The sequence below is a fragment of the Pantherophis guttatus genome, chromosome 3 (assembly GCF_059756535.1).
Source record: "Pantherophis guttatus breed Tessera chromosome 3, ASM5975653v1, whole genome shotgun sequence".
In the NCBI taxonomy this organism is placed as follows: domain Eukaryota; kingdom Metazoa; phylum Chordata; class Lepidosauria; order Squamata; family Colubridae; genus Pantherophis; species Pantherophis guttatus.
In genome coordinates, this window is record NC_142065.1 from 214,180,070 (window position 1) to 214,206,253 (window position 26,184).

The 26,184-nt window shown below is 44.7% G+C and overlaps 1 long non-coding RNA gene across 5 annotated transcripts in view; it reads right to left on the minus strand.

Moving 5' to 3' along the window:
* Positions 1–3,349: 3,349 nt before the first annotated feature.
* The window catches only part of LOC117666995 (uncharacterized), a 27,978-nt gene continuing 5,143 nt past the window's right edge, over positions 3,350–26,184 (minus strand). The window contains exons 2-8 of one of the 5 annotated variants that reach the window (XR_015733469.1): positions 17,356–17,512; positions 13,073–13,180; positions 8,497–8,619; positions 8,114–8,180; positions 7,219–7,490; positions 6,770–6,935; positions 3,350–4,646 (exon numbers count right to left, since the gene is read on the minus strand). This is a non-coding gene — a long non-coding RNA (uncharacterized LOC117666995). Of the gene's footprint in view, positions 4,647–6,769; positions 6,939–7,218; positions 7,491–8,113; positions 8,620–13,068; positions 13,181–17,355; positions 17,513–19,469; positions 19,586–26,184 lie in introns of those variants that run through there. The other 4 variants (XR_015733467.1, XR_015733465.1, XR_015733468.1 and 1 more) reach the window with 4 other exon arrangements.

Sequence of the window (26,184 nt, forward strand, 5' to 3'; positions counted from 1 at the left end):
TGGAGCTGCCCAAAGCAAGTTCCTTCCGACACCAAAGCCTAAATCAGCTGGAACAGCCTCGGTGGACTTCTTGAATCTTCTTGAGATGAACAGTCCTCCCGTGGATTGGTCTCTTAGTGAAGAACGCTTGCAGGAATTGGGTATGTCTAGTCTAGTGAAGAGAAGGACCAGGGGTAACATGATTGCAGCAATGATGGGTTCCTCCCAGTTCGGTCCGGTTCGGCCGAGCCGGTAGCGGTGACGATATGACGTCACCGAACCGGTTCTCTCCCCCCGCCCTCCCACCCACCCACCCACGTTATTCTTACCTTTTATTTGGTCCCACCCCCAATCTATTGCTGCCTCCTGAGTCCCAGCTGATGACTAGAGGGAAAAAAAACTGTTTAAACTCTTGTCGCGGGGCTTCAAAGGGCCGCCCTACAGCTGATCAGTGTTAAAAGCAAACAAATGAGTTGGGTCGTAAGTGCGAGGACTGGTTGTAAGTGCAAGGACCTTCCAGAAATGACTCTGACCAGCTAGCCACGCCCACCTAGTCACATGACCTCCAAGCCACACCCATAACATAAGCCACGCCCACAGAACCGGTAGTAAAAAAATGTAGAACCCACCCCTGGATTGCAGCCTTCCAATATCTCAGGGGCTGCCCCAAAGAAGAGGTTGTCAACGTAGTCTCCAAAGCACCTGAAGGTAGGACAAGAAGCAATGGATGGAAACTCATCAAGGAGAGAACCAACCTAGAACTAAGGAGGAATTTCCTAATTAAAAAGAAAATAGAGTATTAAAAGAGGGAGAGAGAACCCAAAGTTCAGTGATTTAACTCAGAGAAGAGTCTTCATGAAAAGGCCTTCTCATATATGGAGTTCCTGAGCTACAAATATTCTCTGCAAGGCATCAATATAATGCCTTGGTAAGGCCACACTTGGAGTACTGCATCCAGTTTTGATCACCAAATTGTAAAAAAAAGATGTTTAGAAAGACTGCCGAGAAGAGCAACGAAGATGATTAGGGGACTGAACGGTTGCAGGAACTGGGTATGTCTAGTTTGATGAAAAGAAGGACTAGGGGTGACATTATAGCAGTCTTCCAATATTTGAGGGGCTGCCCCAAAGAAGAAGCAGTCAAGCTCTTCTCCAAAGCACCCGAGGGTAGGACAAGAAGCAGTGGGTGGAAACTAATCAAGGAGAGAAGCAACCTAGAACTAAGGAGAAATTTCCTAACAGTGAGAACAATTAACCAGTGAAACAGAAGTTGCCTTCAGAAGTTCTGGATGCTCCAACAGTGGAAGTTTTTAAGAAGAGACTGGATAGCCACTTGTCTGAAATGGTTGGGGGTTGGACTAGAAGGCCTCTAAGGCCCCTTCCAGCTCTATTCTGATTCAATCCTGGAAGCGAATCATGAAAAAAGAGCTTTCTGTCCATTGCGGAAGGAACGGAGGCGAAAAGGGTGAAGATTTGGGGGGCAGGCTTCCGATGACCCCGATGCGAGAATCTCGCCCAGCCTTCTCCCTTCCTAGCAACGGCTGAAAATCTCTTCTGGATGGAACTAATGGCGGAATTTGTGCGGCTAATGAGCTGTGGCAGGCATGGGTAGTTAACTGTTCGAAAACTGCCTAGTGGTACCGATTGAATTATTATGAGATCAGGAGGGAGACGAAGGCTCCAATTAAGGAGAGACAGGGGAGCTCATGCAGTGGGTGCTCCGGGATTGTCCGTATTTCACAGGGGCCATTTAGAGAGCTCAGTCATGGAGAAAGGAAGGGGGAAGAGAAGGAGAGGATTCCTGGCCTTCTCCGGGTCTCCGTTCTTTGAAGACTGTCTTTCTACGGATGTCCCTGGAAAGCTAAGCCTGAACAGCAGAGGGAGGGTTAAAGGTCTGTAAAGATTCTCGGTCATCCAGGTCATGGTTATCCTAAAGGTGCTTTTTCTGGAGGTACAAACTTTGAAGAAGTTTCACTTCTCCTCCAAGGAGCTTCTTCAGCTCTGACTGGATGGTGGGGAATGGAAGGATTGATACTCCTTGCAGGCAGCTGGTCCTTTGCATCCTTTTAGAGCAGTGTTTCTCAACCTTGGAAGCTTGAAGATGGGTGGACTTCAACTCCCAGAATCCCCCAGCGTGGTGGGAGGGAGGGATGGGAAGAGAGAAAGGGAAGGAAGGAAGGAAGGAAGGAAGGAAGGAAGGAAGGAAGGAAGGAAGGAAGGAAGGAAGGAAGGAAGGAAGGACATAGTGGTAGAGTGGTAGAGTACAGTATTGTAGGCTAATACTGTCCACTGCCAACAGTTCGATCCTGACCAGTTTAAGGTTGACTCAGGTTTCTGTCCTTCCGAGGTGGGTAAAATGAGGACCCAGATTGTTGGTGGCAAGAGGCTGACTCTATAAACCGCTTAGAGAGGGCTGGAAAGCACCGTGAAGCAGCATATAAGTCTAAATTCTTAATTGAGAAGAAAAGGAGAGTACCAGATGAGAACTTTCAATTGCTTTTTTCCGCCACCCCTTTAGATATTGAAAGGCTGCTATCCTGTCTCCTCTAGTCCTTCTTTTCATTTATTTAGACACACCCAATTCAACTGCAGTGATTCACTTAACAACTGTGGCCAGAAAGGTCATAAAATGGGGCCCACCTCACTTGACAAATGTCTCACTTAGCGACAGAAATGTTGGGCTCAATTGTGGTCGTAAATCGAGGATTACCTATATCATGCCCCCCCTCCCGGTCCTTCTATTCATTAAACTAGACATCCCCAATTCCAGCAACCGTTCTTTGTACGTTTTAGCACCCAGTCCCCTAATCATCTTTGTTGCTCTTCTCTGCACTCTTTCTAAAGTTTTATTTTCAATGAGTCTTCCTAATGATATTGAGCAAGGAATTCCATAGCACCAGGCTCCAGAGTAATATTTTCATTTAACTGTCCACAATTTTGCAAGGAGACCATTTTCCCAATTCCATTAGCAACCCAGCGTCCCTTAGCGTATACGCAAAATGAGGATTTTTCCTACCATTATCAGTTTATCACACAATACGTGTCGTTTTCCAGACTAATGCCCTATACCTTTCATTAGGAAACGGCCTTTTGAAGCTCTCCATAATAGTTCTGTTTGTTGGCTTTTACCTTCTTAAAGAAATAAATTCCATTTAGATCAGTCTTTTTCAACCTTTGTAGCTTGAAGATGGGTGGACTTCAACTCCCAGAATCCCCCAGCCAGCGCTGCTGGCTGGGGGATTCTGGGAGTTGAAGTCCACCCATCTTCAAGCTTCCAAGATTGAGAAATACTGATTTAGATGCTAATCCCAAACTCCTGGGGGGGGATTAAAAGTACAAATTCTAATACAGGTAATTGAGGCACATTATAGTAATTTACATCTCTTTATTGTTAAGTACGGACCATTTCTTCTAAGTTTCCACATCCTGTTTTTGAGCAATGGCTGATCCATAAGAAAACTTCCCTTATTGTAATTGTTTATTCCGGATTTTTTGAATGTCCAGGTAAAACCATGTCCATGAGATCATTCTGACCACTTGCATCAGGCATTGGTCAGACAAGTTTTACTACCGGTTCTGTGGGTGTGGCTTGGTGGGTGTGGCAGGGGAAGGATACTGTAAAATCTCCATTCCCACCCCACTCTGGGGCCAGCCAGAGGTGGCATTTGCCGGTTCTCAGAACTGCTCAAAATTTCCGCTACCGGTTCTCCAGAACCTGTCAGAACCTGCTGGATTTCACCCCTGGGTCAGACTCTCTTACGATGTTCTCAAATGTGGTCCAACTTGAAGGACATGTGAATTTATTTTATTGATTTGATTTGATTTGATTTGTATACCGCCCTTCTCCAGCAGGACTCAGGGCGGTGAACAGCCGAGATAAAGCAGAGCATACAAAATTTAAAAAAACAATTTAAAAGGTAATTAAATAATTTCGGCCCACAATTTAAAACAACCCAATTAAAACCAATTACAAATTAAAACCAAAATGGATGGGATCAAGCCAGCCCGGTGTTCTCTGAGCTTGGTGGCTTTCTTGCAGACATTTCATGACCCAACTAGGTAAGAAGGAGGAGGAGGAGGAGGAGGAGGAGGAGGAGGAGGAGGAGGAGGAGGAGGACGACGACGACTATGGAGTCCTCATGGAAAGGAGGAAGAGGTAGTGGAGGACGAGAGAAGAAGGAAGAGGATTGTGGGGTGGAGAGGAGGAGGAGGAGGAGGAGGACTGTGGGGTCCTTGGCATTCTCTCAGCTTGGTGATCCAACTAGATAATATCAATATTAGCTTAGCCTAGCACTGATGATAGTATCTAGTTGGGTCATGGAATATCTGCAAGAAAACCATCAAGAGACCATCATGAACTCCACAATTTAACCACGAGCTACAAGTATCCTTCCAAGGGGGTCAGCTCTGGGTGAAGATCACCCAAATCACCCAAATCAATTTTGGCAGCCTTCCCAAACTGACGCTGATTGGGGGAAACAATCCAACTTGAAAATGAATTGGGATGAATGATTGATAGTCCATTTCCTAGGAAGCCAGCTATTATTCATGATGACACATAAAACGGAATGAAAGAAGATGGACATTCAATAAATTGTTCCTGAACATGAAGGCATTCCATTGATGAGTGTCTTCTTTCTTCCTTAACAGGTATCACATGAAGACGACCTTTTGGGAGGATGTCATGAGTTGGGAGGCAAAGAGAAAAGAGAATGCATATTAGAAATTATTTATGTTGAACTGCATAATAGAATAACAAAGTTGAAAGGGACCTGGGAGGTCTTCTAATCCAACCCACTGCTTAGGCAGGAAACCCTATACCAGTGTTTCTCAACCTTGGAAGCTTGAAGATGGGTGGACTTCAACTCCCAGAATCCCCCAGCCAGCGCTGCTGGCTGGGGGATTCTGGGAGTTGAAGTCCACCCATCTTCAAGCTTCCAAGGTTGAGAAACACTGCTCTATACCATCCAATGGCTGTCCAGTGTCTTCTTAAAAACCTCCAGTGATGGAGCATTCACAACTTCTGGAGGCAAGTCGTTCCTCTGGTTACTAATTGTCCTCACTGTCTGGAAGTTTCTCCTTAGTTCTAGGTTGCTTCTCTCCTTAATTAGCTTCCATAGATTGACTCCCTCTTCTTTGGGGCAGCCCCTCAAATATTGGAACACTGCTCTCATGTCTCCCCTAGTCCTTCTCTTCATTAAACTAGACATACCCAACTTGCGCAACGGCAACCATTCTTCATCTGTTTTAGCCTCCAGTCCTCTAATAATTTTTGTTGCTCTTCTCTGTACTCTTTCTAGTGTCTCAACATCTTTTTTGGTGACCAAAACTGGATGCAGTAGTCCAAGCATGGTCTTATCAAGGCATTATAAACCTGTAGTATCACTTCTCGTGATCTCAATGCTATCCCTCTGTTGATGCAGCCAAGGACTGTGTTGGCTTTTTTGGCCAATGTAGTACATTAAGTTGCTTCCGTTCCTACTTTCCTCAATTGGGCCACTCTCTCTCTCTTGTTCTGAAGGAGCTTCCATCGTTTTCTAGGATAATCATACCACATAATTAAAAAGAAAATAGAGTATTAAAAGAGGGAGAGAGAACCCAAAGTCCAGTGATTTAACTCAGAGAAGAGTCTTCATGAAAAGGCCTTCTCATTTATGGAGTTCCTGAGCTACAAATATTCTCTTCAAGGCATCAATATAATGCCTTGGTAAGGCCACACTTGGAGTACTGCATCCAGTTTTGTCACCAAGATGTAAAAAAAAGATGTTGAGACTCTAGAAAGACTGCAGAGAAGAGCAACGAAGATTATTAGAGGACTGAACGGTTGTAGGAACTGGGTATGTTTAGTTTGATGAAAAGAAGGAGTAGGGGTCCTTCTTTTGATAGCAGTTTTCCAATATTTGAGGGGCTGCCCCAAAGAAGAGGGAGTCAAGCTATTCTCCAAAGCACCTGAAGGCAGGACAAGAAGCAATGGATGGAAACTAATCAAGGAGAGAAGCAACCTAGAACTAAGGAGAAATTTCCTGACAGTGAGAACAATTAACCAGTGAAACAACTTACCTCCAGAAGTTGTGGATGCTCCAACAGTGGAAGTTTTTAAGAAGTTGTTGGATAACCATTTGTCTGAAGTGGTGTAGGGTTTCCTGCCTAAGCAGGGGCTTGGACTAGAAGACCTCCAAGGTCCTTCCAACTCTGTTATTCTAATTTCTTCGATTGGCCTTCTCATTTCTCAATACTACTTCTTTGATGTCATTTCCTGCCTCTTTCCAATCATTTCTTTCACTTCCAGCAAGGAACCCTAAGTTGCCAACAACCTGTTGTGAAACAGAGCCTGAGAAATCCTAGGAATCAAGGACTGAAATGGACTTATTCTGGGAATAAACGTTTCTGATCTCACTCCAAAAGGCTTTCATTCCCACTTGACTTTGGAAGAGATGTTGGCCTCTTCTACTGAGAAAGTCACTAAAGAACGATATGGAGACTCAAGAACCTCAGGATCTGGCATATCAAGGAAGATTCGTACCTTGCGTGGCTAAAGACAAATCCCTTCAGGTAAAGGAATGGTGGTCGATCTGACCTTCATGCTACATGTAGTTGTCCAGAACAAGGTTCAACTTTGAAGAATAAAGTTAATGGGTGAGAAATTAAACCAGTTAAGGATCATAAATACCATTCCAGAAAGGTTTTATCATGTCCGAATGTCCCATTAGTGGATACAGAAGGTGCTTAGATGTCAACCAGATATACCTAACCCTATCTCCATTTTGAAGTTGCTGGGATGGTAGCCATACCTGGTTGCCTGACCATTTAAGGCAAGAACAACCTTGCCAAAATGAATGGGAGGTTCAGAGGTGGGGTCCTCAGAAGAACGTGGAGCCCCCCGAAGATCTCCTCGCTGCTCCTGTGGGTCATCTCCGTCCCTTCTCTTCTCTTCCTTTCACCCTTTCCATTGTTGTTCTGCTGTGAACAAAAGCAACAGTGGCGAAGCGAACAGATGTTAGAACGAGCTCTTTCCTCCCCTTCTGCTGGAGCAACCTCACCTCCCCATGTGGGAAGAGCCCGGAGCAACCTGCTTTGCAACTCTGCCGAGTCTGTGTCACTTCACCTGTCACACAAGCTGGTGACAAGAGCGTAGCAGCAACAGCACCAGGCAACCGCCACGACGGGCTGATGGGGAATTGGGGTGGGGGTAGAGGGGGGAGAGGGAAAGGAGGAGGGAAGCAGATGCACCGTGACTCACCCCCAACAGCGTTCTCGCATCAGGGAGGTGCGAAACCGAGCACGTGACTTCCACTTTCAGCCAAAGACACCGGAACAGATGATAGTGGCTACAGGCCTACCACTTTATCATGGCTTGCTATTTCTAGGAGATGTCAAACATGCAGCGCTAAGCAGCCAACCCTGTTACCATCTGCCGAAGATGCGAACGTGGCTTGTGGACTGTTAGATCAGCTTTCTTGACAGCAGCTGGTCCTCCTCCTCCTCCTCCTTCTTCTCCTCCTCCTTTTCGTTCTTCGGAATTTAAAGGGCGAGACAAAAACCAGAGAACACATGAAGAACGGTTGCTGGAACTGGGTATGTCTAGTTTAATGGAAAGAAGGACTAGGGGAGACAGGATAGCAGTCTTCCAGTATCTCAGGGGCTGCCCCAAAAGAAGAGGGAGTCAAGCTATTCGCCAAAGCACCTGAGGACAGGGCAAGAAGCAATGGGAGGAAAGTAACCAAGGAGAAAAGCAACCTGGAATTAAGGAGAAACTTCCTGACAGTGAGGACAATTAACCAGTGGAACAGCTTGCCACCAGAAGTTGTGGGTGCTCCATCACTGGAGGTTTTCAAGAAGAGACGGGACAACCATTTGTCTGAAATGGTGTAGGGTCTCCTGCTCGAGCAGGGAGTGGCCTAGAAGACCTGTAAGATCCCTACCAACTCTATTATTGTATGTTCTATCTTCTAGAGCAGTGTTTCTCAACCTTGGTAGCTTGAAGATGGGTGGACTTCAACTCCCAGAATCCCCCAGCCAGCAGCGCTGGCTGGGGGATTCGGGGAGTTGAAGTCCACCCATCTTCAAGCTTCCAAGGTTGAGAAACACTGTTCTAGAGAGAGCCACCAAACAATGTGGAATGATAGCAAACTTACCAGCAATCGGGTAACATGGATAGAAAGAAGGGATTGGCTCTAGTTTTCTCAAGGTGCTTGGGAAACTCTGAAAAATGAAATTAGAAAAGCCCAGTCAAACTTAATTCCACAGAGAAAGAAAAACAAGAGAGGCTAAACCATATGACGAACGGTTGTGGGAACTGGGTACGTCTAGTCTAATGAAGAGAAAGGCTAGGAGTGAAAGAAGAGCAACTTCCAATATTTAAGGGGCTGCCACAAAGAAGAGGGGGACAACCTATTCTCCAAAGCACCTGAAGGAAGAACAAGAAGTAACAGACGGAAACTAAACAAGGAGAGAAGCAACCTAGAATTAAGAAGAAATTTCTTGGCAGTGAGAACAATTAACCAGTGGAACAGCTTGCCTTCAGAAGTTATGGGTGCTCCATCACTGAGATTTGACAGCCATTTGTCCAGGATGGTGTGGGATCTCCTGCTTGGACTAGAAGACCTCCAAGGTGCCTATTCTATGCTCTATGTTCTAGGTCCTGGGAGGGCGAGAGAAAGGTAGTTAATTTGCTTTTCATGAACACAGACCTCATATATCCACACCTGTCTGTCTCTATGGACATGCATGCAACTCTACAACTCATTAATAGAAAATACTCAAAAGAATGTTGACCATTATATAGTGTGTCCACCGCTCCATGTTCTCAGACTACACCTGGTTTTCCAGAAGAAATGGCACAATAATATTTTTTAATGTGACGTTACGTCCTTTTTCTATGAAAAGGAAAGATACAAACCAAGTGAAAATTTCTTCTTGACTTGGACCAAGTGGTAGAAGAAGGTGGAGGTGAGGTGGTTGCCTTACCTTCAATCAAAGTTGTTCATTTCTTGCATCAGATAACTTCAGGGTTCAGAGGTAGCTGGTGTCATAAGTACCCAGCTCTGGTGAAGGGATATATGGTTTTTTTTTTAATTTGATTTATATGCCGCCATTCTCCGGAGACTCAGGGTGGCTTACAGTGCGTTAAGCAATAGCCTTCATCCTTTTGTATATTTATACAAAGTCAGCTTATTGCCCCCACAAACTGGGTCCTCATTTAACCTACCTTAGAAAGGATGGAAGGCTGAGTCAACCTTGAGCCTTGGAGAGATTCGAACCTGCAGTAATTGCAGGCAGCTGGTTTTAATAACCAGCTTAATAACAGGGTGCTTAGACCACTGTACTACCAAGGCTCATGTTGGCCTGTGGAGGTTCTGAATTCCTTTGTGATCCTCTTCTGCTCTCAACTGGTGGTGAGAACTTGGAAGGTGGCCCTCCATTACTGCTGTCATATAACATAACACTGGGCATCTCATCTGGGTGTTTCCCCCACCCCCCACATAGGTATGGGATGCTTACATTTCCCATAAGTCATCTACAAGAAAGATGAGTCCAGAATAATAACATTAAGTCAACAGGGGTGACTGATAGCAATGTTCCAATGTGTGAGAGGCTGCCAGAAACAATAACAGAGTAATAGAGTTGTAAGGGACCTTGGAGGTCTTCTCATCCCCTGCTCAAGCAGGAATAGCCATAGCAATCGCAATAGCACTTGGACTTATATACCGCTTCACAGTGCTTTAAAGCCCCCTCTAAGTTTTTTACAGAGTCAGCCTCTTGCCCCCAACAATCTGGGTCCTCATTTTACCACTATAACCACTAATGCCACCCCTTCCTTCCTTCCTTCCTTCCTTCCTTCCTTCCTTCCTTCCTTCCTTCTTTCCCTTTCTCCCTTCCTTCCTTCCTTCCTTCCTTCCCTTTCTCCCTTCCTTCCTTCCTTTCTTCCTTCCTTCCTTCCCACTTAGCAATAGCACTTAGATTTATATACCGTTCACAGTGCTTTCCAGACCTTTCTAAATGGTTTACAGAGTCAGCCTCTTGCCCCCAACAATTTGGGTCCTCATTTCACCCACCTTGGAAGGATGGAAGGCTGAGTCAACCTTAAGCTGGTCAGGATCGAACTGCTGGCAATCGGCAGAGTCAGCCTGCATTACTGCTCTCTAACCACTGCACCACCAAGGCTCTTATCCTATAATATTTCACATAAATGGTTGTCTAAAGAGGGGCTCAACCTGTTCTCCAGAGCCCCTGAAAGCATAACAAGAAGCAATGCATGGAAACTAATCAAGAAGAAGAGCAACCTGGAATTAAAATTTCCTGACAGTGAGGACAATTAGCCATCGGAACAGCTTGCCTCCAGATGTTGTGGGGGTGCCCCAAACACTGGAGCTTTTGAAGAAGAGATGGGACACCATTTCTCTGGAATTGTTTAGGGCAGGAATGTCCAACCTTGGGTACTTTAAGACTTGTGGACTTCAACTCCCAAAATTCCCCAGCCAGCCATGCTGAGGATGGTTAAAAAACACTGTGTTTGCCAATGAAACTCTAATTGTGAAATGATGTCATGATTTTCTGACTGTAACCTTTGAAACTCATTGCCTTAGAACAAATATTAGTAATTCTAGGTATATCTAGCCTACCAAAGAGAAGGATTGGGGGGGACACGATAGCAGTGTTCCAGTATTTGAGGGGCTGCCACAGAGAAGAGGAGGTCCAGCTATCCTCCAAAGCACCTGAAGGCAGGACAAGAAGCAACGGATGGAAACTAAACAAGGAGAGAAGCAACCTGGAACTAAGGGGAAATTTCCAGACATTGAGGACAATGACCCAAAGGAACAGCTTGTCTCCAGTAGTTGTGAATGCTCCAACACTGGAAGTATCAAAATCACATGAAGTATTAGTTTCGCTTTATAATACCTTGGTAAGACCACACCTGGAATTCTGCATCCAGTTTTGGTTGCCACGATGTAAAAAAGATGTGGAGACTCTGGAAAGAGTGCAGAGAAGAGCAACCAAGAGGATGAGGGGACTGGAGGCTAAAACATATGAAGAACGGTTGCAGGAACTGGGTATGTCTAGTTTAAAGAAAAGAAGGACCAGGGGAGACACGATAGCAGTGTTCTAATATCTCAGGGGCTGCCATAAAGAAGAAGGGAGTCAAATTATTCTCCAAAGCACTTGAGGGCAGGACAAGAAGCAATGGGTGGAAACTAATCAAGGAGAGAAGCAACCTGGAATTAAGAAGAAATTTCCTGACAGTGAGAACAATTAATCAGTGGAACAGCTTGCCTCCAAAAGTTACTGAAGGTTTACAAGACAAGATAGGGCAAACATTTATCTGGAGTGGTAGGGTTGGACTAGAACAGGGGTCTCCAACCTTGGCAACTTTAAGTCTGGCGGATTTACTTTACTTTACTTTACTTTATTCAAATTTCTATACCGCCCTTCTCCTTTCGGACTCAGGGCGGTGAACAGCCAAGATAAAAACATCTATACAAAACATCACAGTTAAAAAATAAAGTTAAAATAATTTATAAATTTGGCCCATAATTTAAAACTTGTCAATTTAAAATCAATATTAAAATTTTAAAACTAACCCTAAAATCAAGACAGACCGGCTAACTGGAAAAAATAAGTTTTTAGGGCCCGACGAAAAATCCGAAGGTCGGAGATCACTCGTATCTCTGGGGGTAGATTGTTCCATAGGGTAGGTGCCACCACAGAGAAGGCTCTCCTCCTGGGGGTCGTCAGCCGGCAACTCCCAGAACTCCCCAGCCAGGAATCACTCTAGAATCATGATGGCGAACCTATGGCACGTGTGCCAGAGGTGGCACACAGCGCCCTCTCTATGGGCACGTCATTTGCATCTTTTTAGAGAGTCCTTGAGGCCACTTGGAGGGTTTTTTTGTTTTTTGTTTTAATTTGATTTATATGCCGCCCTTCTCCGGAGACTCAGGGCGGCTTACAATGTGCTCAGCAATAGCCTTCATCCTTTTGTATATTTATACAAAGTCAGCTTATTGCCCCCACAAACCGGGTCCTCAATTTACCTACCTTAGAAAGGATGGAAGGCTGAGTCGACCTTGAGCCTTGGAGAGATTCGAACCTGCAGTAATTGCAGGCAGCAGGTCTTAATAACAGCGTGCTTTAGACCACTGTACTACCAAGGCTCTTTACCCTTGTCCTCAGGTTTACCTGTGTCCTCAGGATCACCTGAGTGGGGCAAATGTCTGTGGAGCCTTCTTGGAACTGCTGAAAGGACTGTGTTGTGGAGCTGTGCTTTCTGCAAGACGTTTTCCTGCAACCGTGTGTCCCTTCCCTGTTGAAGACGGGCGGAGGCTGTTGGGGATGAGGCTGTGTTGTCTGCATCTCAAATCCCCAACAGCCTGCGCCCGTCTTCAACAGGGAAGGGACACAGGACAGAAAGGCTCCACACCCCATTTGCACCGCTCGTACAATTGTAAATTCTGCTGCCTTCTAACACTGATGATGTTACTTAGTTGGGTAATAAAACATCTGCAAGAAAGCAACCAAGCTGACATAATACCAACGACACCACAGTCCACTCCTCCTCCTCCTCCTCCTCCTCCTCCTCCTCCTCCTCCTCCTCCTCCTCCTCCTCCTCCTCCTCCTCCTCTCTTCCTCCTCCTCCTCCTCCTCCTTCTCCCTTCTAGCCTGATGATGTTACCTATTTGGGTAATGAAACTTCTGCAAGAAAACCACTAAGTTTAGAGAGCACCAAGAACCCGCAGTCATCCTCCTCCCTCCTCCTTTCCACAAATCCCATTCCCTTCTAGCACTGATGGTATTATCTAGTTGGGTAATAAAAAGTCTGCAAGAAAATAACTGAGGTCAGAGAGCACCAAGGACTCCATAGTCGTCATCCTCCTCCTCCTCCCTGCAAATCCCACTCCTTTCTAGCATTGATAATGTTATCTAGTTGGGCACTGAAACATCTGCAAGAAAACAACAAGCTCAGAGAACACCAAGATCCCCACAAACTAAGCCAGCCTGATACAAAAGGCTCCCCTGATGTGATCCCAGGTCAAAAACCTTACACAGGGAGAAATGAATTTACCTCAGCATCTTCAACCTGTTGTCCACATACATACCCTTTCAAATCCTGGATGTCCGACTTCAGATATTTCCACTCTGTGGGGCACTTGGCAGATACCTCTCAGCTGAGACAGTCAGATGGATGTCAGATAGCAGCTGAGGACCTGCAGGAGAAAACAGAATTCTGTTTTAGTTGTTGTGGCTCCATTACCTGAGCTTGTGTCATCGGCAGGAGAGGACTCTGAGAGTGAAGGAGAGGAGTTGGCAAGGTCTCCCTCTCCAGGACCCTCCTCTCTGGCAATGCCTTCAGTGTCCGCCGAAGGGCAAGAGATAGGGCCGGGGCCAAGCACGTCCACGCAGCCACAGGTGGACAGTGATGAGGGAAATGAGTCTTGGCTGGATCCACGCCAGCGTCGCAGAGATAAGCACGTGCAACAGAAGAAAAGGCGTGCCGGAGATTAGGCTGAGTCACTGGACCACACCCCACAGGATATAAAAGGGAGTGTGGTGGCCAGTCAAACCTTGTGACGAACAAAGCTGAAAGCTTCCACGCCATTCTGCATTGCCGGACTTTTGCTTTAAGACTTTGCTGAATTATCTTTGGACTTGATTGACTCCGTAATTATTGAGCTGTTTCCTTTGATGTACCAGAAGCGGGGAGAAGTTATCTCTCCTCTTCGTAAGTAATAAACTCTTGGCAGGCAGCCACTAGGTTGTTGCCAAGTTCCGTTATCATAAGGAAAAGGATTTTGCCGGCTGGTTTGGTCTTTAACTCTTGAACGTCTGTTGGTGTGTGTGCGTGTGGGACGGGGACGGAACATTAGTCATGAATCCTTGGAGGGGTGCAGACTGGCCAGAATCTTTAGCTTCAGCCATATGAGATCATCATGATTTGTGATTCGTGATATTTGACAGAATAAGAGAATAATGAAATAATTGGAAGGGAACATGGAGGTCTTCTAGTCCCGCCTCCTGCTCAAGCAGGAGACCTTATCCCATTTCAGATAGGTGGTTGTCTAGACTCTTCTTAAAAACTTCCAGTGTTGGAGCATTCACAACTTCTGGTGGCCAGCTGTTCCACTGGTTAATTGTCCTCACTGTTAGGAAATTTCTCCTTAATTCTAAGTTGCTTCTCTCCTTGATTAGTTTCCATCCATTGCTTCTTGTCCTGCCTTCAGATGCTTTGGAAATTAGTTTGAATCCCCTCTTGTTTGAGGCAGCCCCTCAAATGTTGGGAAACTGCTATCATGTCACCCTTTTTTAGTCGTTCTTTTCATTAAACTAGACATTTCCAAGTTGATCAGCATCTTCTGCATAGAAGCTAGAGGAGTCTGAGAAGCTCTGATGGTTAGCCCTAGAACAGGGTAGAGAACCAACCTCAGCAACTTAAACAGAATAACAGAGTTGGAAGGGACCTCAAAGGTCTTCTAGTCCAACCCCCTGCTCAAGCAGGAAACCCTATTCCATTTCAGACAAATGGTTGCCCAGTCTCTTCTTAAAAACCTCCAGTGATGGAGCAACCACAACTTCTGGAGGCCAGATCAGGGATGGGTTCTAAATTTTTTTTACTACCGGTTCTGTGGGCATGGCTTATTTTGTGGGCGTGGCTTGGTGGGGGGTAATGTGACTGGGTGGGCGTGGCCAACTTTTTTTTTTTTAACTTATAAAAGCATTTTTTCTACAACCTTAAGAGGTTGCAGAAAAAAATGCTTTTAAAAGCCTCCGACAATCAGGCAACTCAGCTGGGATCGCCAGAGGCTTTTAAAGGCATTTTTTTTCCCCACAACCTCTTCAGCTGAAGAGGTTGTAGAAAAAAATGCTTTTTAAGCATTTTTTTTAAAAGCATTTTTTTCTACAACCTCTTCAGCTGAAGAGGTTGTGGGGAAAAAAAATGCCTTTAAAAGCCTCTGACGATCCCAGCTGAGCCGCGCGATCATCAGAGGCTTTTTTTTTTTTACTTTTAAAAGCATTTTTTCATCGGAAGAGGTAGAAAAAATGCTTTTAAAAGTTTTTTTTAAAAAAGCCTCTGATGTGGTGGGCGGGGTAAGTGAGCAGCGACCGGGCCGGGGACCGGTGGCCAGCCAATGTTATTACTACTACAAATTTTTACTACCGGTTCTTGTGAACCGGTGCGAACCGGGAGCAACCCAGCATTGGACCAGATGTTCCACAGATTCATTGTTCTCATTGTCATGAAATAGTTCTAGGTTGCTTCTCTCCTTGATTAATTGCATCTTGTCCTGCCCACAGGCGTTTCGGAGAGCAGGCTGACTCCCTCTTCTTTGTGGCAGTCCCTCAGATATTGGAAGATCATTTCATTTCATTTTTTATCATTTTATTTGATTTATATACCGCCCTACTCCCGAAGAACTCAGGGCGGTGAACAGGCACAAGATAAAACACATAGAATACAAAAATTTAAGAGCAGAAGTAAAATCGAATTAAATCAATTTAGCCCAAGACAAATTTAAAACCCCAGGTTAAGAACAAATTAAAATTTACATTAAAATTTACATTAAAAAGAGAATGGGAGAGGTTAGGCCAGACCAGCCTGGGGAAATAATAAGGTCTTTAAAGCGCGGCGGAAGGTGCGCAGATCTGGGACCCTCCGTATCTCCGGGGGGAGCTCGTTCCAGATAGTAGGTGCCCCCACAGAGAAGGCTCTCCCCCTGGGGGCCGCCAGCCGACATTGTTTGGCCAACGGCATCCGGAGGAGTCCCTCTCTGTGAGAGCGTACCGGCTGATGGGAGGCCATTTGCAGCAGCAGGCGGTCTCGAAGATAACTAGGTCCTATGCCATGGAGCGCTCTAAAGGTGGTAACCCAAACCTTGAAGCGCACCCGGAAGACCACCGGGAGCCAGTGCAGCTCTCACAGGAGAGGTGTTACATGGGAGCGCCACGTCGCTCCCATAACCACCCACGCGGCCGCACTCTGCGCCAGTTGGAGCCTCCGGGTGCTCCTCAAGGGGAGCCCCATGCAGAGAGCGTTACAGTAGTCCAGGCGGGAAGTGACGAGGGCATGAGTGACCATGTTTAAGGAGTCCCGATCACCCCTAGTCCTTTTCATTAAACTAGGCATACCCAATTCCAGCAACCATTCTTTAAACATTTTAGCCTCCAATTCCCCCTTCTCCTTTGTTACAGGTAGGCCTTCGGTCCAATCCAGTGGGATCCATCTTGTATACTAAAGGATTTTAATCAAAGTAGAAAAAATGTGTTGACAACCATACAAACATCCTCAGTCATTCAGGTTGTCCCAAAGGAGCTTTTTTTTTTTTTAAAGAGATAACTGGACTTTCTGGTTTTTCTTTGAAGTCGTTTCGCTTCTCATCGAAGAAGCTTCTTCAACTCTGACTGGACAATGGGGAATGGAGGGATTTACATTCCTTGCAGTTTGAGATGCAGGCAATACATTGTGTTCAACCATGAAGAGACACAGGACAGAAAACATTCTGCAGAAAGCACAGCTCCACAACACAATCCTTTCAACACAATCCTTTCAACAGTTCCAAGGAGGCTCCACACCCATTTTCACCACTCAGGTGGCCCCAAGGACACAGACAAACCTCCAGGTGGCCTCAACGACCCTCTAAAACAGTGTTTCTCAACCTTGGAAGCTTGAAGATGGGTGGACTTCAACTCCCAGAATCCCCCAGCCAGCAGCGCTGGCTGGGGGATTCTGGGAGTTGAAGTCCACCCATCTTCAAGCTTCCAAGGTTGAGAAACGCTGCTCTAAAAGGATGCAAATGACCAGCTGTCTGCAAGGAGTATCAATCCTTCCTTTCCCCATCGTCCAGTCAGAGCTGAAGAAGCTCCTTGGATGAGAAGTGAAACGTCTTCAAAGATAAAACAAGGAAGTCCAGTTGCCTCTTGAAAAAGCACCTTTGGGATATTCCCCTTATAATTCCTATTTCAGAATGTCACCTTCAGAAATTATGATCTTTCTCAGATGCCCATCTCTTAAAATTATTTAATTTATTTTAAATTGCTTTTAAATTTTGCATTTTGTGTTTTTTACCTCGGCTGTTCACCGCCCTGAGTCCTTCGGGAGAAGGGCGGTATATAAATTTAAAAATAAATAAATAAATTTACACCGTCATTAAGAAATCAAGGTTAATGTATATATGTATTTACATGTTCAAATATAGATATCCTGTTTGTTAGTTTTAGTATATATGTAATTTAGAATTGTACTTTCTTTTTTAGAGTTAAGAACGTTTTGTACTATCTTTTATCTTTTTAAATTGAATGAAGTTTGTTTTTTAAATAAATAAATAAATAAATAAATAAATAAATAAATAAATAAATAAATAAATAAATACACATTGTTGGTACCAACCTTCGGCCGAAGACGAGCACTTTACATTCTTCTTCTGTTGCTGCTGTCCATCATCTTGGGGCTGATCTGGTTTTGATGGACACTTGGAAAATCTTCTCTAGAAATCCATGGCAAGGTTCATTTCCAATCTTGAGATTGGAGTTGTCACGAAACACACCTGGAAAGTAATGCAAAATGAGGGCTTAAAGAAGAACTCCCTTCCTTACCCACAGCCCTCCCCACATCATCATAACAACCCTGAGGTGGCATCTCCAAATCTGCAATCATCATATCTCGAAGACAGAACAAACCTTGTAGGTCAGGACCAAGAACTGGGCATGGTGCAGGTGTGATGTACATTAAACAACAGTTGCAATCACCCTCTGTAGACCCCCCCCCCCAGCCAGGACTACCTCCAGTCTAATCTCAGCATGGATGGGATAATGACCTGAATGCAATAATCTGGATCTGCCTTCCTGACCTCAGATACCTCAACAGGGACTGATGGCCACGTGGGTCAGCCTACCCAAGGATGGGTCATAGAAGACAGAACATAGGACCATAAGGCTGGAAGAGACCTTGGAGGTCTTCTAGTCCAATTCCTTTGCTCAAGCAGGAGACCATCCAGGTCAAATAATTGCCCAGTCCTTTCTGGAAAATCTCCAGTGATGGAGCAGTCACAACTTCTGGAGGCAAGTTGTTCCACTGATGAATTGTTCTCACAGTCAGGAAATTTCTCCTTAGTTCTAGTTGGGTCTCTCCTTGATGAATGTCCATTGGTATCTTCCCGTCCCATCCTCAGGAGCCCTTGCCCAAGCGGGAAACCTAGGGTTGCCAGGTGTCCACTATTTGAGCGGACAGTCTGCTTTTTTCACATTATGTTCACTATTTCTTTTCACAAAATAGTGGACATTTTTTTTATTCAAAAGCTTTATGATGAAATGGTACGTAATCTAAAGCTGTACAGTCTAAGAGAATAAGGACAGGAGAATCACGTTTTGTCTTTTCTTTCATAAGTTAGAATGAGACAAAGATCGAATATCGATTCTCCGAAAAAATTAATGATGAGATTAAAATAAAAACATATTATAAAATTATGTACAGTTCACATTTTTAAAATGTATTGTAGCTTGTGTCGACTGACCTAAAATGGCGTCGAGGGATGAGAGTGACAGCGGCGAGATGAAATTTAATATTTTACATATTATTATAATATATTTGATGTTTTGAATTTTAAGTAAAGTTTTGAAGTGATTATTTTAATACATGTTAAAATGTTTGTAAGAAAATATATAATTTAATTGTAATTTTTTTAAAAAAAATTTTACTACTTAACTCCCCCCCCCACCGCTTGTCTGCTATTTTTTGGAAGCAGACCTGGCAACCCTAAGCAAACCCTATACCATTTCAGTCTCTTCTCAAAAACTTCCAGTGATGGAGCTCCCACATCTTCTGAAGACAAACCGTTCCACCAGTTAATTGTTCTCACTGCCAGGAAGTTTCTCCTTAATTCCAGGTTGCTTCTCTCTTTGTTCAGTTTCCATCATTGTTTCTTACCTTGCCTTCAGGTGCTTTGGAAGATAGTTTGACCCCCTCTTCTCTGTGGCAGCCCCTCAAATATTGGACGCCTGCTATCCTGTCACCCCTGGTCCTTCCCTTCATTAGGCTTGCCCACACCCCCAAGATCCCTGGCCCCCTCCCAAGACCAACCAAGGCCCCCATCAAGATCTTTTGGGGGAGGGGGGAGGCATGTAGATTGCAAAACCCGCTTTCAATTTTGCCAACTCAGCAGCCCTTCTTTGAATCCAGGAAAATCACGGGGATGGTCTCTGATGGGTTTTATCCTGTTTTGTTTTTCTGTTTGCTGTTTGTAACTCTCTTCTTTCCTCTTCTCCTCCTGCCCTGCTTTGCCACGGATGCTCTCATTAGCCCAGTCCCTCCTGGCTGCCCACCCCCCCACCTCGGTCCCCCCTTCCTGATTTCACAGCCCTGCAGGTCAGAACAGGCCCCATTTTCCCCGGCGCCCCCCCAGCCCACCCCCACCTCCCTTCAACTTATTACTGAGGTTCGTTAACAATTTGCAAGGCCCTCCGAAGCCAATCAATTATGCATCAAACAACTTTTTCATTCCTTACCTCGAGTCAGGCAGAGACACGGGAGGGGAGGCCCTTCTTAAAAATGTAAAAAAAGGGAAGAAGAAGAAGAAGAAGAAGGGGGAAAAAAGCATCCTGGTTTTTTTTTTCTCTTTGGGGTCTTTTGTTATTATTTTTATTATGATGATTTCTCTCTCCCCCCACCTCTTCTTCTACCCCACCCTGCACTTTTGAAAGCTCTGCCTCCCGGTGTTGAGATTAAAATGCATCAAATGCTCGGTTTAATTGGCGAGCGATGCCCGGAAAAAAAGAAGGAAAGAAAAGGGGGGGAAAGGAAAGGAGAGCTGGGGTTGGGGGAGTTATTGCTTTTGTGTGCAACTCTGGGCAGAGGGGAGGTGAGGGGTGGGGGAGAGGGCAAGACGCCCAGCCCTCTGGAAGGGAGGGGGAAACTTTAAGTCTCATTGTCGCCCTGTGCACAGATGAACAGTGGACATCTCTGCAGAATAACAGAGTTGGAAGGGACTTTGGAGGTCTTCTAGTCCAACCCCCTGCTCAGGCAGGAGACCCTACACCACTTCAGACAAATGGATGTCCAACCTCTTCTTAAAAACTTCTAGTGATGGAGCACCTGTTTCTTGTCCTGCCTTCAGGTGCTTTGGAGAATAGCTTGACTCCCTTCTTCTTTGTGGCAGCCCCTGAGATATTGGAATGCTACTATCATGTCATCCCTGGTCCTTCTTTTCCTTAAACTAGACATATTTGTTTTTATTTTATTTATTTATATTTAAATTTATATACCGCCCTTCTCCCGAAGGACTCAGGGCAGTGAACAGCCAAAGGTAAAAAAAAACATAGAATACAGAAATTTAAAAGCAGTTTAAAATATATTAAACATACCCAGTTCCTCCAACCGTTCATCGTATGATTTAGCCTCCAGTCCCCTCATCCTCTTTGTTGCTCTTCTCTGCACTCTTTCCAGAGTCTCCACATCTTTTTTACATCGTGGCGACCAAAACTGAATGCAATATTCCAAGTGTGGCCTTACCAAGGCATCATAAAGTGGTATTAACGCTTGATGTGATCTTGATTCAATCCCTCTGTTTATGCAGCCTAGAACTGTGTTGGCTTTTTTGACAGCTGCTGCACACAGCTGGCTCATATCTAAATAGTTGTCCACTAGGACTCCAAGATCCCTCTCACAATTACTACTATTAAGCCAGGTTTCACCTATACAGTACCTGTGCATTTTTTAAAAAAATTTGATTTATATGCCGCCTTTCTCCGAAGACGGAGCCTGCAGTACAGTGGACTAAAGCATTGTTATTAACATCTACTGCTTGCAATTACTGCAAGTTCAAATCTCACCAGGCTCAAGGTTGACTCAGCCTTCCATCCTTTCAAAGGTAGGTAAAATGAGGACCCAGATTGTGGGGGCAATAAGATGACTTTGTATAAAATATACAAAAGTATGAAGGCTGTTGCTTAACGCATTATAAGCTGCCCTGAGTCTCCGGAGAAGGGCGGCATATAAATTAAAGAAAAAAAAAAGAAAAAAGACTCAGGGCGGCTTACAATGCGTTAAGCAATAGCAATTTTGTTTTTCTTGCCTAAATGTAGAACCTTACTTTATACAGGTAGTCATCGACTTACAACCACAAGTGAGCCCAAATTTTTTGAGGTTAAGTGAGACATTATTTAAGCGAGGTTTACAATCTTTCTTGAATCACGGCCGTTGATAAGTTAGTGACACAGTCGTTAAGCGAATCTAGCTCCCTCGTTGACTTTGCTGCTCAGAAGGTCGCAAAAGGGAATCGTGTGATCCCGGGACTCTGTGACCGTCATAAATACGAGCCAGTTGCCAAGCGGCCGTAATTTGGATCACGTGACCACAGGGGATGCCGCCATGGTTGTTAAGTGTGGAAAACCGGTCACAAGTGGGCTTTTTTCAGCGCCGTTGTAACGTCGAACGGTCACTAAATGAACGGTCGTAAGTCCGGGACTACCTTTATTGTTTATTTGTATCCTGGAATATTGTAGATCCGAAAGACACAACCGAGTGGACTTCAAGAAAGCAGCCAGGATGCCTTTGCAACGGGAAAAAAAAACCCAGAGAAAGGGTTGAAAAACTTGCAGTGGTGATGAAAAGGGGTTGGATTGGATTCACACCGTGGCAGCGGCCATTTTGACTTTTTTGACTGACTCCTCTTTCCCGCGGATCTCTTCGCTTGGACAGGCTGATCCAATGCATCTAGGACTGTGTTTCTCAACCTTGGAAGCTTGAAGATGGGTGGACTTCAACTCCCAGAATCCCCCAGCGCTGCTGGCTGGGGGATTCTGGGAGTTGAAGTCCACCCATCTTCAAGCTTCCAAGGTTGAGAAACACGGATCTAGGATGTTATCTCCTCTCTCCCTTTACTTTCCCTTTACAATCTCAGTATTGTATTTGGATTTCTGAAATGGAATTTTCCCATTTGGTAGGAAAATGACAAGCGTTTTATCGTGATTTAAATTCCTCCCCCCTCACACACACACCCCCTCCCCAGAACAAGCAGCCTTTTTATTCAACTCCTCAGACCGGTAAATGCATTGCTTGCGATTCATCATCCCGGTAAAATTTACTGTTGTCCATTAGAATTTCAGGTTTTATGAGAATATAACTGTCTGCAGTAAGTTGGGTCCCGAGTACGGAGAAAGCCTCTAAAATATGAACGATCCATAAAAATTATGAACAAGTGAGGAACTCGGCTTTGGCCTATAAATAAAAGCTTGGAAGTTGCTGATTAATCTAAATTCGGTCAACATCAGGATTTCTTCCTTCGTTCCGAGATGCATTTTTTTTTGCACACAGGTCTCGGAGCTTGGGGGGTGGGGGTTTCTCCTAAGGTGCATTTTTAAGGCAAACCACTTCTCCTAAAAGACACTTTTAAAAAATTAATTTTTTAAGAGATATATGTATGGGGGGGGAGGAGAAAAAGGGTAGATTATGAGCAGAAATTGCTAAACTGGGAGATATAATAATATTATTATGCTAAATTAGGAGTTATTATATAATGTTATAGTAGAACGTTATTTTGAAATGTATAGTATAAGGGGGATATAATAATATTATTAGAAAGAAAGAGTCAGCATATGGGGGATGGAGTAAGGGGATGGTAAAGTATTATATAATCTGTTATGAATTTGGGTTTTATTTTGAAGAAGCCACAGAGGGAGGGGAGGGTGAGGGGGGGTTAGGGAGGAGGGGGGGAAAAGGGGGGAAAAATTTGTATTTGAAAAACTTTTTCAATTAAAAAAAATTAATTTTCTTTTTTCTTTCTCTCTTTTTTTTAGTATTTACACCACAACAGGATCCTTTCTACCGAATTGTCCTCCTGCTGCTTCTTCAAAACCGGTGTTTCTCACACTGGGCAATTTTAAGACAGTTGGGCTTCAACTCCCAGAATTCCCCAACCCAGCCAGCTGTTGGAAATAGGGCTCTGGCATGCTGGCTGGGGAATTCTGGGAGTTGAAGTCCACCCATCTTAATATTGCCCAGTGTGAGAAACACTATTCGAAACCCTACAGTTTTGGAAGGAGGGAGACTGCGGTGATAGATAGAATTAATAATGTGGGGTGCTGGGTGCTCTCTCAGCTTCAGGGGTGGGTTCTACTTACCTTTACTACTGGTTTGCAATGGGATCTCATGCGCGCCGAACTTCTGAGCATGGCAGAAGCTTCTGCACCCGCACAGATCGTCTATGACGACATCCAGATGGATAGACAGAGCTTCCCCACCCCCCCACCCCCCAGTTTTATTACCGGTTCACAAGACCGAACCAGGGGCAACCCACCACTGCTCAGCTTGGTTGTTTTCTTGCACACTTTTCATAACCCAGCTAGGTAATTGAATCAGTGCTAGAAGGGAGTGGGGTTTGCAGGGAGGAGGAGGAGGAGGAGGAGAACTGTGGTCCTCTCTGAGCTTGGATGTTTTCTTGCAGATGTTTCATAACACCATCCATGCTGGAAGGGAGTGGGGTTTGCAGGGAGGAAGAGGAGGCCTATAGAGTCCTTGGTGTTCTCTGAGTTTGGTGATTTTCTTGCAGATGTTTCTTTACCCCACTAGGTAACATCATCAGTGCTAGAAAGGAGTGGGATTTGCTCTTACTGTATTTTTATATGCTGATGATGTCACCTAGTGGGGAAAAGAAACCTCTGCAAGAAAATCACCAAGTTCAGAGAGCACCAAGGACTCCATAGGCTGCCTCCTCCCCCTTGTTCCTTTCTCCTGCACTCCAAACACCCCACTTCCTTTTAACACTGATGATGTTACCTAGTTGGGTAAAGAAATGTCTGCAAGAAAATCACCAAGCTCAGAGAGAACCAAGGACCCCAGAGCTCAACCCTGAGCTACAAATATTCTTTTCTATCAGAATGAACACTCAAGTTATACCAGCTGCCTCAATTTTTCTTGCAGGGTGAAGTTCACAAATGGACAACAGAAATCCCTCATTCCAGGGAACAATTTTATCCCCTGATAGCACAGATTTTACTTATTTATTTTATTTAAAACATGTACCCTCCTATCTTATAAGCCACTCTGGGCCGTTTCCTAATCAAAAGATGGGAAATCTTGAAGGTCCAGATGGGATTTTTAAACCCCTGACAAATCATAATTTTTAATAAGTTGCATATTATTAGAAGCCTGGGGAATAATCATATTACCTGCTTGATGGATAACATTTTAATTAAATGTACATTTAATCAATAGCTCATCTTTGCCTTGATTCTACTTATATTGGAATCCAGGTTGCAGTCAGTTTTGGGATTTATGCTGTCCATATATCTTGAAGGAAGAAGCAGACTGGCCCCAGTGTGAAAAAAGTTGTGTGTCTTTGCACCAAGTGACACAATGAAGTACACCAATAAAATGCTTCTCAAGTTACTAAGATTGGGCAGATTTATTCAAACCATGATGAAAACGAAAGCAGCAGATTCTAGAAAGTGGGGAGGAGGCTGAGGGGGGGAGGAGGACAAGGAAGAAGAAGGAAGAGGAGGAGGAGGAGGAGAAAGACGAAGAAGAAGAGAAGGAGGAAGAAGAAGAGGAAGAGGAAGAAGAAGAGGAAAAAAGAAGAGGAGGAGGAAGAGGAAGAAGAAAAAGAGGATGAGGATGAGGAAGAGGAAGAAGAAGACAAAGACAAAGAAGAAGAAGAGGGGGGGAGGAGGAGGAGGAAGAAGAAGAAGAGGAGGAGGAGGAGGAAGAGGTAGAAGAGGAGGTGAAAGAAGAAGAAGACAAAGAAAAAGACAAAGAAGAAGAGAAGGAGGAAGAGGAAGAAGAGGAAAAAGAAGACAAAGGAAGAGGAGAAGAAAGAAGAAGAAGAGGAAAAAGGAAAAAGAAGAAGAGGAAGAGGAAGAAGAGGAGGAGGAAGAGGAAGAAGAGGAGGAGGTGGAAGAAGAAGACAAGAAGACGAAGAAGAAGAGAAGGAGGAAGAGGAAGAAGAAGAAGAAGAGGAAGGAGGAGGAGGAGGAGGAGGAGGAAGAGGAGAAAGTATTGCTGTTCTCCAGAGAGAATCCACTTGCTTTCTACTCCACCATGGAATCTATTTGAGGAAGCAAAGACGGAGAGATATTCCATCCTTCGGTCCGTCCGGCGTCATGCCAGCTGCAGAGAGGCCGAAGGAAAAAAAGTGGGGGTGGGAGCATGTTTATTTTTTGCATTTAAGTGGGGTCATGACACGGAGCTAAATTATCTCCCCTCCGTCTGTGGCCAGACGTGATGTTGACTTAGCTGGCTCAGGTTTTTGCTTCCCATCCGTCGGGATGAGGAAGGAGCCAACTTAAAGGGAAGAAATATTCTTTCCAGGGGTTTGAATTCTCATATTTAATTTTTTTTAAAATGATTGGCAGGTGGGGATACAGAACAAGGCTGGTTTTTCAGAAGAAGTGCTTAAAATGCCCGAAGGTTAATGCACTAAGCTAGCCACTTACAACAGTCCATTTAGTGACTGTTCAAAGTTACAAAGGCACTGAAAAAAGTGACTTATGACCATTTTTCACACTTACGACTGTTGCAGCATCCACACGATCACGTAATCGAAATTCGGGCATTTGGCAACGGGTTCATATTTATGACGGTTGCATCCCAGGATCATATGATCCCCTTTTGCGACCGATGGGCCAGTTTGATCAAAAAATTGGAAGTAAATGCCAGGTTTTCCACAAAACCGTCGTAAAAAGAGCCTTGGTAGTACAGTGGTCTAAAGCACCCTGTTATTAAGACCAACTGCCTGCAATTACTGCAGGTCCGAATCTCGCCAGGCTCAAGGTCGATTCAGCCTTCCATCCTTTCTAAGGTAGGTAAATTGAGGACCCAGTTTGTGGGGGCAATAAGCTGACTTTGTATAAATATACAAAAGGATGAAGGCTATTGCTTAGTTGTCTCCCAAAAGTGGGTGGAAATGTGAATATTGCTGAAGCCCCGCCTTTCAGCCATTTTTGGCTTCCGCGTGCCTCGTTTTCAGCCTCCGCGTGCCCCATTTTTGGCCAAAGGGGTGGGCAGGTGAGCGGGGTGCACGGAGGCCGAAAACGGGATGCATGGAGGCCAGAAATGGGATGCACGGCCTTGAATTTGACACCCCTGAACTAGACAGTTTCCTGATTGGACCATGTGATGGATTGTTTTGAGAAAGTGACAAACTTTTAATTTTAATTAGGTGAAAACTGCGGGAATAATCAGAGTCGGTTTTCACCAGTCTGTGCCAATAAGACATAGCCAATAAAC